Here is a 14,336-nt window from a genome sequence, read left to right on the forward strand (position 1 = left end):
TTTTACTATTTAATCAGTTTTTTACTATTGTTGTACTGTTGTCTATGCCAATAAAGGCTTGCTGCTAAGAACTACGAAAACAGAAGTGTTTTAAGATAACAAATGTTGTTTAGTTGTTAATGAAGTCCACATAAGTGTGTGTGTGTGTGTGTTTCAGTGACTGGTGAGGTGTGTACTTGTCCATGCTTGTATGCGATCCTTGTAAATTAATTTACCACAGCCAAACAGAGAAGAAATAACAGCCTTTTGCACTTTTTGTTCAGGTTCTCTTGATTGTCACTGACTATTGTAAGAACTCCTCCTCAAAGACTTTTTTATTAAATGATGAGCTCTTATAGAATCATGTTAGTTTCAACACAAACTTTTAAATCCTTCTCAGTAAATTATTTTGTGTACCATTGGAGAATTTTATTAGCTCTGGGATGGAGGTGCAAACTCCTAAAGAAACATGAGCACACATTGAGACTATTATAGATAATGTTTATTAAATAAGCCTCTGAGGATGTTTTTCTTGGGTTGCTCTCAAGCATTTTGAAGGAGTCATGTTCCATGTTTGAGGTCCCATGTTTCTTCCTCTCAAACTATGAGCAGCTGTAGCACATGACCTACTTCTGTAGAATTCTGTAATGATTTCCTTCCTTCAGTGGCTTCAGGAGTCCCTCTTTGCCCTGCGAAAAAAGGGACAAATATTTTAATCCAAGCAAAATGCTAACGCAGGTTTTGATGGTTTCAGGGAAGAAACTCAATACAGCTACATCACTGAGTGTAGGCCTCAAATTGGAACCATCTGGGCTGCAGAAGCTCCACGAGATCTTTAGGGAAGGCATAGAAGGTTCTCCCACCCCCTCCTACCCTTTTTTGCCTTGGGCTGTAATTCATACACCTGCAAATGAAGGAGCCTTTAATGGCTGACAAGCTGGCCTAATGCAGGAATTCAACCTTTCTCACACAACTAAAAAAGCAACAGTGGCTAAAAGTGTGGAGGTTGAGCGGGTATATTTCATATAAACAGGCCCCACGCCAAATGGGCCAAGCTGGAACGTGCTGAAGTTAAGGTCATCCAAAACATGACAATCAACTGAGCTTTTCCTTACAGAAGCTCCTAAATCGGCATAAAAATAAAGACAAAGGGCAGTTTGAGTGTGAACACAGATACACACACGCAAAGGCAAAGAATCTAGATCTCCCCTTCTTTTCTATATACAGAGCATGTTTCCTAAATCCTACTGAGAAAACCAGCTTATTGAGAGATTAATGCTTGTTTGCAACTACTTATAACTTATTCCTTAGAGGGATTTCCCTCTTTCTCCCCTTCCACCTAAATTAAGTAGCAATGTAAGTTATTCAGCACACAGATGTGGGTTTGTCTTCTTCTCTTCACAACAAATAAATGACTTTTCCATTAGAAGACACCATAAGTCACAAAGCCAATAAGACTCCATTTTAATTGAAAAAAACTTTTTAATTATAGCAGATTGCATATCACAAAATAGAAACCTAATACATACAGTGATCACTAAAACAAAATGCATCATGAACTAATATAACTGAATCAGAAATAACAGTTATAAATTGTAGTTCAATTCTAGCTAATTTAACAGAGATTGTTCACTTTTCCAGTTTGACATTTTCACTTTCAGTTTTTAACATAGAATCCCAGATTCTTCTATGCCCTTTATTATCCTGATATTTTTTACAATAAATTTAACATTAGACTTTTCTACATTTCTTTCACTCTATTTAAATGGTCTTTTCTCTGTATTGTCGAAGGCCTTCACGGCCGGATTCAACTGGTTGTTGTGGGTTTTTTGGGCTGTGCGGCCGTGGTCTGGCAGATCTTGTTCCTAACATTTTGCCTGCACAGATGCAGGCAAAACATTAGGAACAAAATCTGCCAGACCACGGCCGCACAGCCTGGAAAACCCACAACAACCGGACTTTTCTCTGTTCTCTTAAATTTTGATTTCCATACTTTTCCAAAAACAAACCTTGCTGCTTTCAGTAACTACAAAGCAACGTTCTGATATTGTTTTGGAATGAATGCTGTATAATTAAGCAAAACCAATTTAATCATGTTATTCAAATCTCTGTCTCTAGCTGCCTAAAGATCCTATATATTGGCTGGGTATAAATGTAATAAATGAATAAATAAATTTAAAGTGAAATAGGCTGTTGTCTAAGCCGATTAGACTTTAGATCAGGTTTAGCCATTTTGAAGATTCATGGCAAGTAATTTTCATTCAAACAATCAGAGTTAGGATTACTAACTCCAGGTTGTGGAATTCTTGGAGATCCGGGGATGTGGCTTTGGGGAGGTGAGTTATGATACCGTACAGTCTGCTCTTCAAAGCAGCCATTTTCATTAGGGGCATTGATTTCTGTGGTCTGGAGATCAATTGTAATTCCAGGCGATCTCCAGGCCCTACATGGAGGTTGGCAACCTTAATAGAATGTAATGCTTATAGATTACTAGGCTCCAGTTTGGATGCAGTATATTTGTAGCACTGCTTTGTTGCATATAGGTTTTTTTAAAAAAATAGAAAGTGTTGATTTTTTTCATAATATTGTGTGTATCAGAGCATGTACAGAGTGTACCACATTATGTGCAAAATAAACCTACTTCCCCTTTTTCAACCTTTCATGTTCATCAGAGGTTAGAATGTGAACCTGTCATCTCTGTTTAGCAAATTGAGAGGAGTAACAGAAGTCTTCTTTAGGTATTACAATCACATATACCAGGAGCCACCAGACATGCACAGCAAAAGGGCACACTATCCTCAACCTTCCCAAGAGGCATGGCTGCCATGTTGCACGAACAAGGGCAATGCACATATTTACAATGTACGTAAAGCCTGGGTGCAATTAAACATAAACTCTGAAAAATGCAGTTGTTAGCTTGCATGCACATGGCAAACATGCATTGCTCCCATTCACAGAACATTGTGACTTCATGTATTAGGAGGATTTTGCACAGTTGTAGCACATGTGAAACATCTGAAAAGGTGTATAGTGTGAGAGAGGTTCTGTCCAGGAGGCAAAGGAAAGCATGCAACTGGAAGGGCTTCTAGGAGAAGCCTAGAGAGTACATTTGGTTAGTTCAGCCAAAGTGTTTAATAAAGTTCTGTTCTGTTTTCCGTGACTGGCAAGTGCTGAAGAAGCCCCAGCAGGCAACCTCCCATCCCTAGCATTCAAACGCTGACTTGGAAAAAAAAATAGAGAGGGGGTAGCTGGCATCACACAGTGCTCTAGGAATTTCCCACAACTCCAATGATAAATACCACAGAGATTTGGGAAATTTCTAAACCATTGTGCTATGCTTATTGCCATAGTCCCTGTGTGAAGTGTCCATGGGGTGGCCAATCCAGGTTGTCTAATAGCTCTGCTAGCAACACATAGAAAAGAAAGTAAATGCAGACACTGGGGTCTAATTTATAGCATCACCTACATTATACAAAATATATCTTTTTTTGGAGCTGCAGTGTGGACAGGAGCAGAAGCCATCGTGAATAACGAGGGCATACATTTACTGGGACACACCAGCTTCCAAATAATATAGTGGGTTATTAAACATTTCCATGCCATTTGAAAACTTGATTTATATAGCACAATCATATGCTGTATAAAAAGTTTGACAGATGTCTGTTACTTCATTAACTTACTTGTCAAGATGAAGTGGGAAAGGGGAACTTCCATTTTGCACAGAGATATGTAACAAATTTCTATAGACTGAGTTATTTAGAAGGAGCATTTGTCTTTGTATTTCAGTGGTAAGAACAAGAACGTTTCCTCATAATAACTCCAGAATAAGCCACAAAAACAGAGCAACAGTAGAGTTTTCTTTATAATTCAGCAAATGAACGTTTCCTGAACGCTGCTGATTGTTAAAGCCAAGAAAGAAGTATAGGAACAGACAGGCCAAAGGATGATGCTTCTTAAGGCATATAATTTGAAAGATGACAAATTCTTTCAGCAACAACATTGAAATTGTATCAGCTAATGAGGTTTCTTGAACAGTCCTAGCTGTACATTAGTATCCATATTAAAAAGTTACAGGGAAATATGAAGAATAAGAAACAGAACCTTTTCTAGCCATCCTCTCAGAAAAGGACCGATAAAATTTTGGAACAAATATAGAAATTTTATCTACAATAATAAGATTCGTTTATGGGTTTCCAGACTGGAGTTATCACGATACGCATCTAATCAAAATATATAAACCTGGTCACAATACAAAGATATTATAGCTAAAACAAATAATATCTACACACTTAAACCAAGATCAGAAATATTGATAAATGATTCTCCCTGTCAATTGGACATTTACTATCATCTAGAAAAATATCTGCAGAAAGACAAAAAACGCTGGACATTTCTAGAAAGAGACACAGCTTTGGATCTTATATATAAATCACCAAATAAGATGGCTATCAGAAAAATATACAACATACTTTGTGTGTGTGTGTGCGCGCGTGCGTGCGTGCGTGCGTGCAAGGGTGGCATGCAAGGGAAGGGAAGGGGAGAGAGAGGTAGCATGCAAGGGAGGGGAGGGAGGGGACCCAGCATCTGGAAATGGCCCACCCACCCTAGCAGAAGGAGAGGAAGGGGAAAGAAGGGGAGGGGTGCCATGCAAGGGGAGTGAGAGAGGGGAGGGGAGTGAGTGAGGGGTGGTATGCAAGAGAGGGGAGGAAGGGGAAGGGGAATTTAGTGTTGACTTTAGAATGAAGTCAAATTTAGCAAAGGATGGGAGACCTGGGAAAAACTCTGGAGAAACAACATCAAACTGACACTTTCTACTGATATCAAACAAAATAATGTGAAAATGTTTTACAGGTGGTATCTAACTCCTTCACGATTATCCAAAATGTATCGACAGTGTTCACCTCTCTGTTGGAAGTGTGCGGAAAGAGATGGCACCTACTTCCACTGTTGGTGGAATTGTACTAAAATTACACGATTTTGGGACACAATACACAACATCATAGAAATCATATTAAATTACAAGTTTGAGAAATGACTAGACCTATATCTTCTATCGATCTGGGAGTCTAATGATGCCATATTACAAAGACACAAAACACTCCTTTATTATTTAACAACAGCAGCAAGAGTAGTGATAGCCAGATATTGGAAGATGCAAGAATTGCCATCATATGATGAATTGCTGTTAAAAGTTCAAGATTACAGAACAGCGGACAAACTGACAACTCTAATAAACAAAAAATGCCTTGATCCTTTTTATAAAGTATGGGATCCTTTAATACAATACCTATACAATTGTGATCCTCAAAATAGAACCTTATTGCTATCTGTATAGCTTATGATTATTATTAACCTATTTATTATTATTATTTATCTATTTATATGTGTGTGTGTACATATATACATATATACACACATACATATATATATATATATACATACCCACACACACACACGTATACATACATACATACATACATACATACATACATACATACATACATACATACATACATACATACATCTTAAAATATATTAAGATATAAAATAGCAGTGGTGTAGGAAGTTAAGAGCAGCAGTGGTGTAATGGTTAAGAGCAGGTGCATTCTAATCTGGAGGAACCGGGTTTGATTCCCAGCTCTGCTGCCTGAGCTGTGGAGGCTTATCTGGGGAATTCAGATTAGCCTGTACACTCCCACATATGCCAGCTGCGTGACCTTGGGCTAGTCACAGCTTCTTGGAGCTCTCTCAGCCCCACCTACCTCACAGGTTGTTTGTTGTGAGGGGGTAAGGGCAAGGAGATTGTAAGCTCCTTTGAGTCTCCTGCAGAAGAGAAAGGGGGGATATAAATCCAAACTCCTCCTCCTCTTCTTCTTCTTCTTCTTCTTCTTCTTCTTCTTCTTCTTCTTCTTCTTCTTCTTCATATAAAATATAAAATATAAAATATATAAGATATTATATATAAGATATTATATATTAAGATAATATAGAATATCTTTGATATTATTGCGCATTTATACATATATTTTTGCATTGTGTTTATGTACTAGAACCGTGGTGGCAAACCTATGGCACTCCAGATGTTCATGGACTACAATTCCCATCATGGGAATTGTAGTCCATGAACATCTAGAGTGCCATAGGTTCGTCACCACTGTACTAGAATCTTAAACCACTATTTCTGATGTAACTATTACTCACAAATGTTAAGTACATTGTTTATAATTGATGTGGTAAATCATATTCTGCTGTTACTGGAACGACTTTAAGTCAGACTGTCTGCCAATTAATATGTATTCCTAAATGATAAAATAAAAATGATTAAAAAGAAAGAATAAGCAACAGAAATGAGTAAATAAACAGGTGAGGGGAACCGAGAGTGAGCTGGGAAAATAGCACTGAGGAGGAAGTTCAAGGAAAGCAGAGAAACATAGTAAATGTAGTAAATAGACTGCACAGCAATTGCAGACATTTTCAAAACGTTTCAACCGAAGAATTGTTTTAAAGGGGGATTAAATTTAAAAAGTTTTAAGGTTGCAAATAAAACATGTGGTGGGTAAAACCATGCAGAACTCCATGGAGGAAACATTTTATTTCCTGCCTCAAAATGTTTTAAAACGTTTGTATGCAAAGAGCCCTGAACTGGTGGACAGATTGTTTACAGGAATAGGCATTCCTTTGCATACCATAGTTTCAGACCATAAAGAACTTAGAAGGTAAAGACCAGAACTTTAGTTGAGATACAATTTGGTCTTTTAGGAGTGACATGCCAACAGGTTAGGTGCTGCTTTTTATCCCTGAAGGTTCCTACCTGTCTTCAAAGGCAGGCCACATAAGGTACATTACAGTATTCCAGCATCACCTAAACATATAGGCAAACTAGGCCGCTTCCAAGATCATCAGGGTTTAAGGGATGCCACATTAGATAGAAGTGGTGTTTTAATTTTTTTTAAATGTTACCCTTATAAACACCACTATCAAACATTTTATTGGAAAATAGTGCACACAAATACAGTAAAAATGTGCTACTGTACAGAGCAACCCCTCCTCAGTTGGCGATACAGAAAGACTGATTTTCAAGCCCATTTGACCCTTCATGCACTTAGCAGTACACATGTGAGTTTAGTTTCAATACAAGGCAATTTCAGCTTTGCCTGTACCAGTAGGAAGTAAGCTTGACTTCACTAAAATAACTAGCAGTATGCAAGGAATGGCCTGTTTCAAAAAAGTTCTATTCCAACATTGTCTCTCCATTTAGAGAGCACAGAAATGTATGCAAAAAAAGTTAGTGGAACAGTTATTCTCTCCCCCCCCCCCCCCCAAAACCATTTTCTATTTAAGGATAAAGAATGCAACCATGCAACTATTTATTTATTTGAAATATTTATTAGTCACCTTTTTACTTTGTGGCATTCAAGGTGGCTTACAGGATAAATAAAAACACAATTCTAAAACACAACAGTTGAAATCTCAGTTAGGACTGCTGGCAAATAAAAACTAAACTAATCAAAAGCAGTCCTAAATAAAACTGTCTTCATCTGCCTCCTGAAGAATGAAACTGAGGGGGCACACACACCTCACGGAGGGGGGGTGTTCCTTAACTGTGGGGCTGCCGCTGTAAAGACTATCTCTCACTGGATGACCTCTACCTGTAATCTTAATTCTTTGGCAGGAACATATGGAAAAAGAGGGGTCTTCAGATACCCTGGTCCCTATCCATGTAGAGCGGGGGTCTGCAACCTGCGGCTCTCCAGATGTTCATGGACTACAATTCCCATCATCCCCTGCCACCATAGCCAATCAGACCCCTTATGTAGAGCATTAAAGGACAAAACCAGTACCTTGGACTTGGGAGTGTGTAATTAATATGGTATCAGGGTCACATGCTCCTGATGGCTGGTGCCAATTAACAGTCTAACTGCAGAGCTTTGCAGTGGTAACCACTCCAAACACTCTTTAAAGGCAATCCCAATTAGACTGAATTGCAGTAGTTCAATCTAGATGTGACTAAGGCAACATGGATTATTGTGGTTAGATCTAACTGAATCAGATTTGCCCTTCCTTTGCCTGTACAAAGTAATTTGATTATCTGCTACTGTTGAAAATTAGATGTATTTGATAATTATTTCATGTTGATGGAAATGTGAAATTGTACTTTTATTATAACTGTGATTACTGTATATAGTGCAGGACTGCAACTATACAGAACCAATATTTAGGACCTACAACAATCCTCCCAATTTAATTCCTCATACTTTATTTCTGACACTGTGGGGTAGCCAGCATAGTTGTAGTGGACTGTAATCAGGTTTGAAGACTGAAGATTAGGTTTGTTTCCCCACTCCTACAGATGAAGCCTGCTGTGTGACCTTGGACTAGTCATAGTTCTCAAAGAACTCTCTCAGCCCCACCTACCTCACAAAGTGTCCAGGAAGAGGAAAGAAAAAAGTTTGTAAACTTCTTTGAGCCTCCTTCTGGTTGAAAAAAATGGGATATAAATCCAAACTCCTCTTCTTCTTTTACTTCACTGCAGAATCTCTTGATAAACACCTTTTTATCATATTTGCTGCATCAACACCACCATACAACAGCTACTGTGTTCATTATGTGGAGGTCATTTCAAACTTTGAATACATATCATTTGTCTGCCCCCCCCCCCTTCTCTTTCACTGCAGTCAAATCCCAATGTGTTTAGTGAAACCTTCACATTAAAAAAAAAGTCCAACACTAGTCAGGTACAGTTTGAAAACATTCAAACAGAGCATTCAGTGTTTAGTCTCCTTGAAGTCTTAGGTAGAAGGAATGAAATCTAAACAAGAGAGCCCAGAATCAGAGAGCCACATTCTGTTTGCTTTGTAAGCTTTTGCTTTTCATACTGTAAAAACTCACACACAAACCTAAGTTTATCAGATTCTACTGCCTCTGTCATCAGGGTCTTCCCATGACTTAGCAGGAACTATCCTGTGCTTCCTGGCATTTGAAACACCATCCATCAGTGGCATAGCGCCAAGGGGTGGGGAGTGCGTGATGCACCAGGTGCGCACCCCTGCAGGGGCATGGCAAGGGCGTTCCGGGACATTGAGGGGCATTACGGAGGGGGCAGGAGCGTGGCAGGGGCACGGGGCGCATGCGTGCACTGGGCACAGTTCCCCCTCGCTTCACCCCTGCTAACCATTAGCTCACAGGCTCCAGTTCCCCAGTCTCAAGAAGCCTAGTAACTCTACACAAGACTGAATGACTAACCTCTTTTACTGCTGAAGAATGAATGGAGTATGGAATGGCACAGATTTTGAAAATAAGGTTATGACCTGAAATGAACAGGGATGGTTGCTATAGGCGGGGAGCAAAGATCCCGAAGGGGAACCCATTCATTTAAAAACTCCCATCTGCTCCAAACATTACTGAACTAAACTGAAATGTTTCACCTCTAAGAAAGGAATCCAGCTCTCATATATATTTGCAGTCACCTCCTTTGGTGGAAATACCAACATGCAGTGGAATAGAACAGTTGTTTCTCACAACAAGGAGCTGTGTGGGCATAGTGGTTAAGTGCTTGCACTGCCACTCACACGGTCAGAAGTTCGAGCCCCCTGTGGGTCAGATATCCTGGCAGCTGGCTCATGGTCAACTCAGCCATCCATCCATTCCTAGGTCAGTAAATTAGTACCTAGTACATAGCTAGGAGACAAAGAATAGCCAGGGAAAGCAATGGCAAACTATCCCACAAAAATGGCTTGCCTATGAAACCACTGTTTGCAGTGGTACTCCCAGGGTCGAACACGACTGAAGGGGAAACTTTACCTTTTTCACAACAAAATTTGCCTGTGGGTTGTCATGTATATCGTCGGTATGAGTTATGTGAAGCGATTGCGACAAGGACAATTGTTTCTCTGGAAAGCAGGCCCCACTTTCGGTTTTAATAATTAATTCCAGGAATCCACAAACTTGGGAACCCCAGCAGAGCCGCAGTATGTTCAAAATGCTTCACAGCAATTTCTTAAGGAAAAGAAAAAGCAGCAAGCCATGCATAGCTTTTAATAATCAATATAGAAAGGGAAAGGAATGGGCCTTGTAAGAGAATAAAGCCGCAAACAAAGCCGGTTTAATGGGAAGACTAATTGTTGGTGGTTAAATGGCACTGACAGACGGGATTTCCCCATCTAGGGAACTGACCCTTGTTCTGGCAGAGATCAGAAGCGCAGCCCAGGAATAAGGCATTCGGCTCCTGCCAGAAGAAAAAGGCAGCTTCTGTTTGTTGGCCTCCTTTGTTCATTAGCCAAAGCATTGTGCTGGGTATGTAGCTGTCCTTCCTCCCTACCTCTCTTCCTGCCCCTCCTGCTGAGAGGAGAAGAGCTGTTGACACGTTCGCTGACAGTCAGGGCAAGACAAAAGGGAAAGTGTGGAATAGGAAGGGAAAAAAGAAACACATGTTGGGGGCAACACTCCTTCAGCTGTGTACCAGTCGCCTCATGTGCTGCGAAGGGAAGGCACCTAAACACATGTGATGTATACATAAGCGTTCTTTTCTTCCCTGCTTACACAATATGAAGCGAGAACTCAACTGAGCTTATCACAATCACTTCACATAACTCATGCCAATGATCTACATGACAACTCATGGGCAAACTGAGCACCAAAGGTAATCCATTCAACTTACAGTTACAGATCTTAAAAGAAAGTCGGGGTGGGGGGGGGGCACAAAATCTGCTATAATACAGGAAGGATAATCCTGCTAAAGCAGTTGCATGTATTCCCCCCCTCCTCCCACATAGCTGACAGCTGTCTTTACGGCTTTGGATAAGACTATTTTGCATGCGGTTAAAAGGAATTTTAGGGAACCTTCAGATAGTATGCATGTGTATGTGAGATTTATGCAAACAAAGGATTTACCTGGATGATCAGTTAGAAGATGGAGGACAGAAGAAATTGCTAGATACTGAGTAATATATCAGAACCCCAGCCTTATTTTTCAGGAAGGGAGACAAACAGAAATAATGAAAAGGCAGTGGGAAACTGCAGAAGTAGAGCAAAATAGTTTAAATAACCTATCTTTTTAAGGACAGGATGGATACCTGAGTGTAATTGCAAGTGTACTTTAATTGTCAACACACTACAGAGATATCTCTGTAAATAGAAATACTTTATTATCACAAAAATGCAATACTTTATTATTTTGTTGTTAAGATTACAGTTAGGATTTTACAAGGACCTGCTTCATTCAGTCAAGTAAGAATTAACTGCTGAAGTCACAGGCTTAGAATCACATGAGCTTCTGGAAAGATCTCTGTTCCTTCTTCCAACCAAAGACTACAGGAGAGACAGATAGGCACATATAGATTGCACAGACCCTCAGACTGAGCACTTGCTGAGATAGAGTTTGCTGTTCTTATATTTAGTGTACATTCATCTAGCAAAGTTGTACAAAACAACTCACTTGCATCTTTGCTCTATTAACCCTTTGGGGGAGAGCAGTTTATTAAATAAATAAACAAACAAACAAACAAATAATTGCGATACCAACAACTACTAAAGGAATTTATGTGATGCATAAGCCTGGGTGAGTCATGCAAGTCATACAGTAGCAAGTCTCCCAGTGGTTGCTCCCAGACCTGACCTGGATAAGTCTTCCTATAAAAGACAAAACAGTCCTGGAAAGGGTCCTGTCCCAAGCCCCTCTTACTGGTCAAGGTTTCAATTCAAACCAAAGCTTCAACTGCTTAGCAACACCTACAGAGGGCATTTGTTTTTTAAAGCTACGTTTCACTTTTGGCTGTCAGATTTGCAAACCTGGGACTTTTCTCAGCTTTGTAGAAAGATCTGTTTTGTCTGTTCATGGATCCAGTCTCCAGATTGGGCTATATTGAGAATTAGATATATTTATAGCATTGCAAAGACTTTTAATGGTCTCCCAGAGTTGTAGTCCCTGAAATGTAGTTTACAATAAACAGAAGGCTAAATTACAGAAACAGTGTGAAAATTGCTAAAATAAGAGTCTACACATTAAAAGAGCTCAAATTCTGCAATGATACGAAAGGACAGATTTGGAAGATTCATCCTCATCGACATTTTAATCAGTAATGATGAACTCTTCTTTACCTTTTAGCTCATGTGAGATAATTTTCTTCAACATGCTAAGAGCTATCACATTGCAACTGATTTATGGTGAGAAGGCCACTGGCAAGTGAGAAGACCACTGTTGCCTTCTGCAGAGCTTTTCTTGGTGGTCTCCCATTCAAGTACCAATTCTAGTTCTCTTCTAAGATCAGATGAGATTGTTCTACCATGCCGCCTGCCTTCTCCAATCTTCTCCAAAGCCTCCATAGTATGTTGAGCTGGATTCAGAGCAGTTCTTTGACCTGCTGTGGACACTGTCCACACACTAAAAGAGACCCTGATGGTGTGGGAAATCTCCACATTATGTGCTTTACACTGACTTCAAAGGGCTTGGAAGAGTGTAACTCTCATAATCACCTAAAGAATCACTTACAGAAGTGCTGCAGCACACACAGCATAAGTCACCATAAGACTTCATTTCAAGCCTCATTCTGCAAGGAAAATAGACTTCATGCAAGCTGACCTTAGACTTCATTCTATTAGGGAGAAGGCAGGCATATGTTAAAAGAGCTCACAGCATGTCCCAGATTCACAGGGTCTGCCCAGCTGTCTCCCAGTTTTGTACCAGAAATGGCAGCATACCAGCAAATTAAAAGCTGCTTCAGTTCTCAGTTTTGCCCATCATCCCATGGATCAGCCAGGCTGTCTACCTTTTTCGGGGGAGGGAACAGGAGTGCACATATTGTGTGCGCTTATTAATTTTTGTAAAAGGACATTAAAAATGCTAAACTTATCTAAGGTTGGAAAAGATACTTCCTTTGTGACATCACAGGAACATTCATTCAGCACTAGGTACATCACACTTATACTTAAAAATACAACACAGGGTTTTTTTCTAAAACTTGACACTGAGGATCAACCTGAATAGCCTGGGCTAGGCTGAGCTTACCAGAGCTTGGGAGCTAAGCAGGGTTTGACAGTACTTTGATGGAGATCCCCAAGCAAGACTAGGGTTTCTTTGCAGAGGAAGGTACTGGCAAACCACACCTTATGGATGGGATTTCCATGAGTTGACTGCAACTTGGTGGCATGTTTTTCTTCTTGACACTGGAAAAGCATAGGTATGTTGGGTTTATTTTAGTGAAAGAGTTTCCTGTGGGCCTGCCGCTGTAGAAACAATTACACCTTCCTTCATCTTTAAGACATTTCTGTGGGTTTGCAGTGATTCATGTTGTTTAACTGTAGCATGAGAATCAGTTCTTAGATCACTGGCTAAATCTGTATGGCTGAATGTTATTCAGATGGTCAGATCGCAGCCTTGTCATAAAACGTAAGTTCTCATTCTGATATGAACTTTTAAAAGGTACAATTTAAACTTTTAAAAAGATGACAGCTATATTAATGATATACATAATAAAGGATTATTAATAACAATACAGTACTATGTCCCACTACAAACACTCAATATACAGTGCTTAGGAGTGAATAGCTGCTTTATTCCATAAAAGAAAAAGAGGTGAGTTCTGTGCTCCAGTACAAGAGACCAAGAAGAAACACACAGTCTTCAATTAATTTAAAAACCACCAAAAAAATCCAGGCATTTATTTATTCATTTAAATCTATCTATCTATCTATCTATCTATCTATCTATCTATCTATCTATCTGTCCGTCCGTCCGCCCGCCCGCCCGCCCACCCGCCTCTCTCTCCATGGTAGAATACAATGTCTATTAAAATAATGCAAAAACCCAGCAGCATAACATTTGATAAAATAGCAGTAAATAAAAGCAGCAGTAAAAAGCAGCAATAAAATAGATAAAAGCAGTAATATTCTGGTTTCAAACAAACAATAACATGGAAAAATGAGAAGATGTAAAGCAACAGGTCTCATTTAAACCTAGCAGTAAACTGACAAGAGTATCAGATCTGTACTGGAGCAAGAATATTTCGCCATTTTTGGTGCTGGCAGACTGTTTCTAGGTGGATAGGAGTTGGCAGCAGAGGGAGGAGAGGAAGGGAAAGCAGCTGAATAGCTGCAGGAGATACATGTAGCAAGTGTCAGCAAGGAGTGAAGGAAACCAGAGAAAAGATCAAGTCATGGCCAGTGAGGTGCCAGGGAATGGCCTGTGGGCTGGAGGACAAACTGCATGGGCCAGAAGTTGACCAAGAAGTGGCCAGACCTACATGATCCCCACTGAGGTTGGAGATCCTTCAGAAGACCAACAGGGCCAGGAGAGGAAGCAGAAGGCTACACTCATGACCATGGAGGGACTCTAGACAAGGTGAGTCAGCAACAGGGGTTTG

At 39.9% G+C, this 14,336-nt stretch overlaps 1 long non-coding RNA gene across 2 annotated transcripts in view; it reads right to left on the reverse strand.

The window, feature by feature from the left end:
• Positions 1-459: 459 nt before the first annotated feature.
• The window catches only part of LOC125431658, a 50,315-nt gene continuing 36,438 nt past the window's right edge, over positions 460-14,336 (reverse strand). For both annotated transcript variants that reach the window (XR_007244326.1, XR_007244325.1), the window contains one exon: positions 460-668. This is a non-coding gene — a long non-coding RNA (uncharacterized LOC125431658). The remainder of the gene's footprint in view (positions 669-14,336) is intronic.

The sequence above is a fragment of the Sphaerodactylus townsendi genome, linkage group LG04, assembly GCF_021028975.2.
Source record: "Sphaerodactylus townsendi isolate TG3544 linkage group LG04, MPM_Stown_v2.3, whole genome shotgun sequence".
NCBI classification, from domain to species: Eukaryota; Metazoa; Chordata; class Lepidosauria; order Squamata; family Sphaerodactylidae; genus Sphaerodactylus; species Sphaerodactylus townsendi.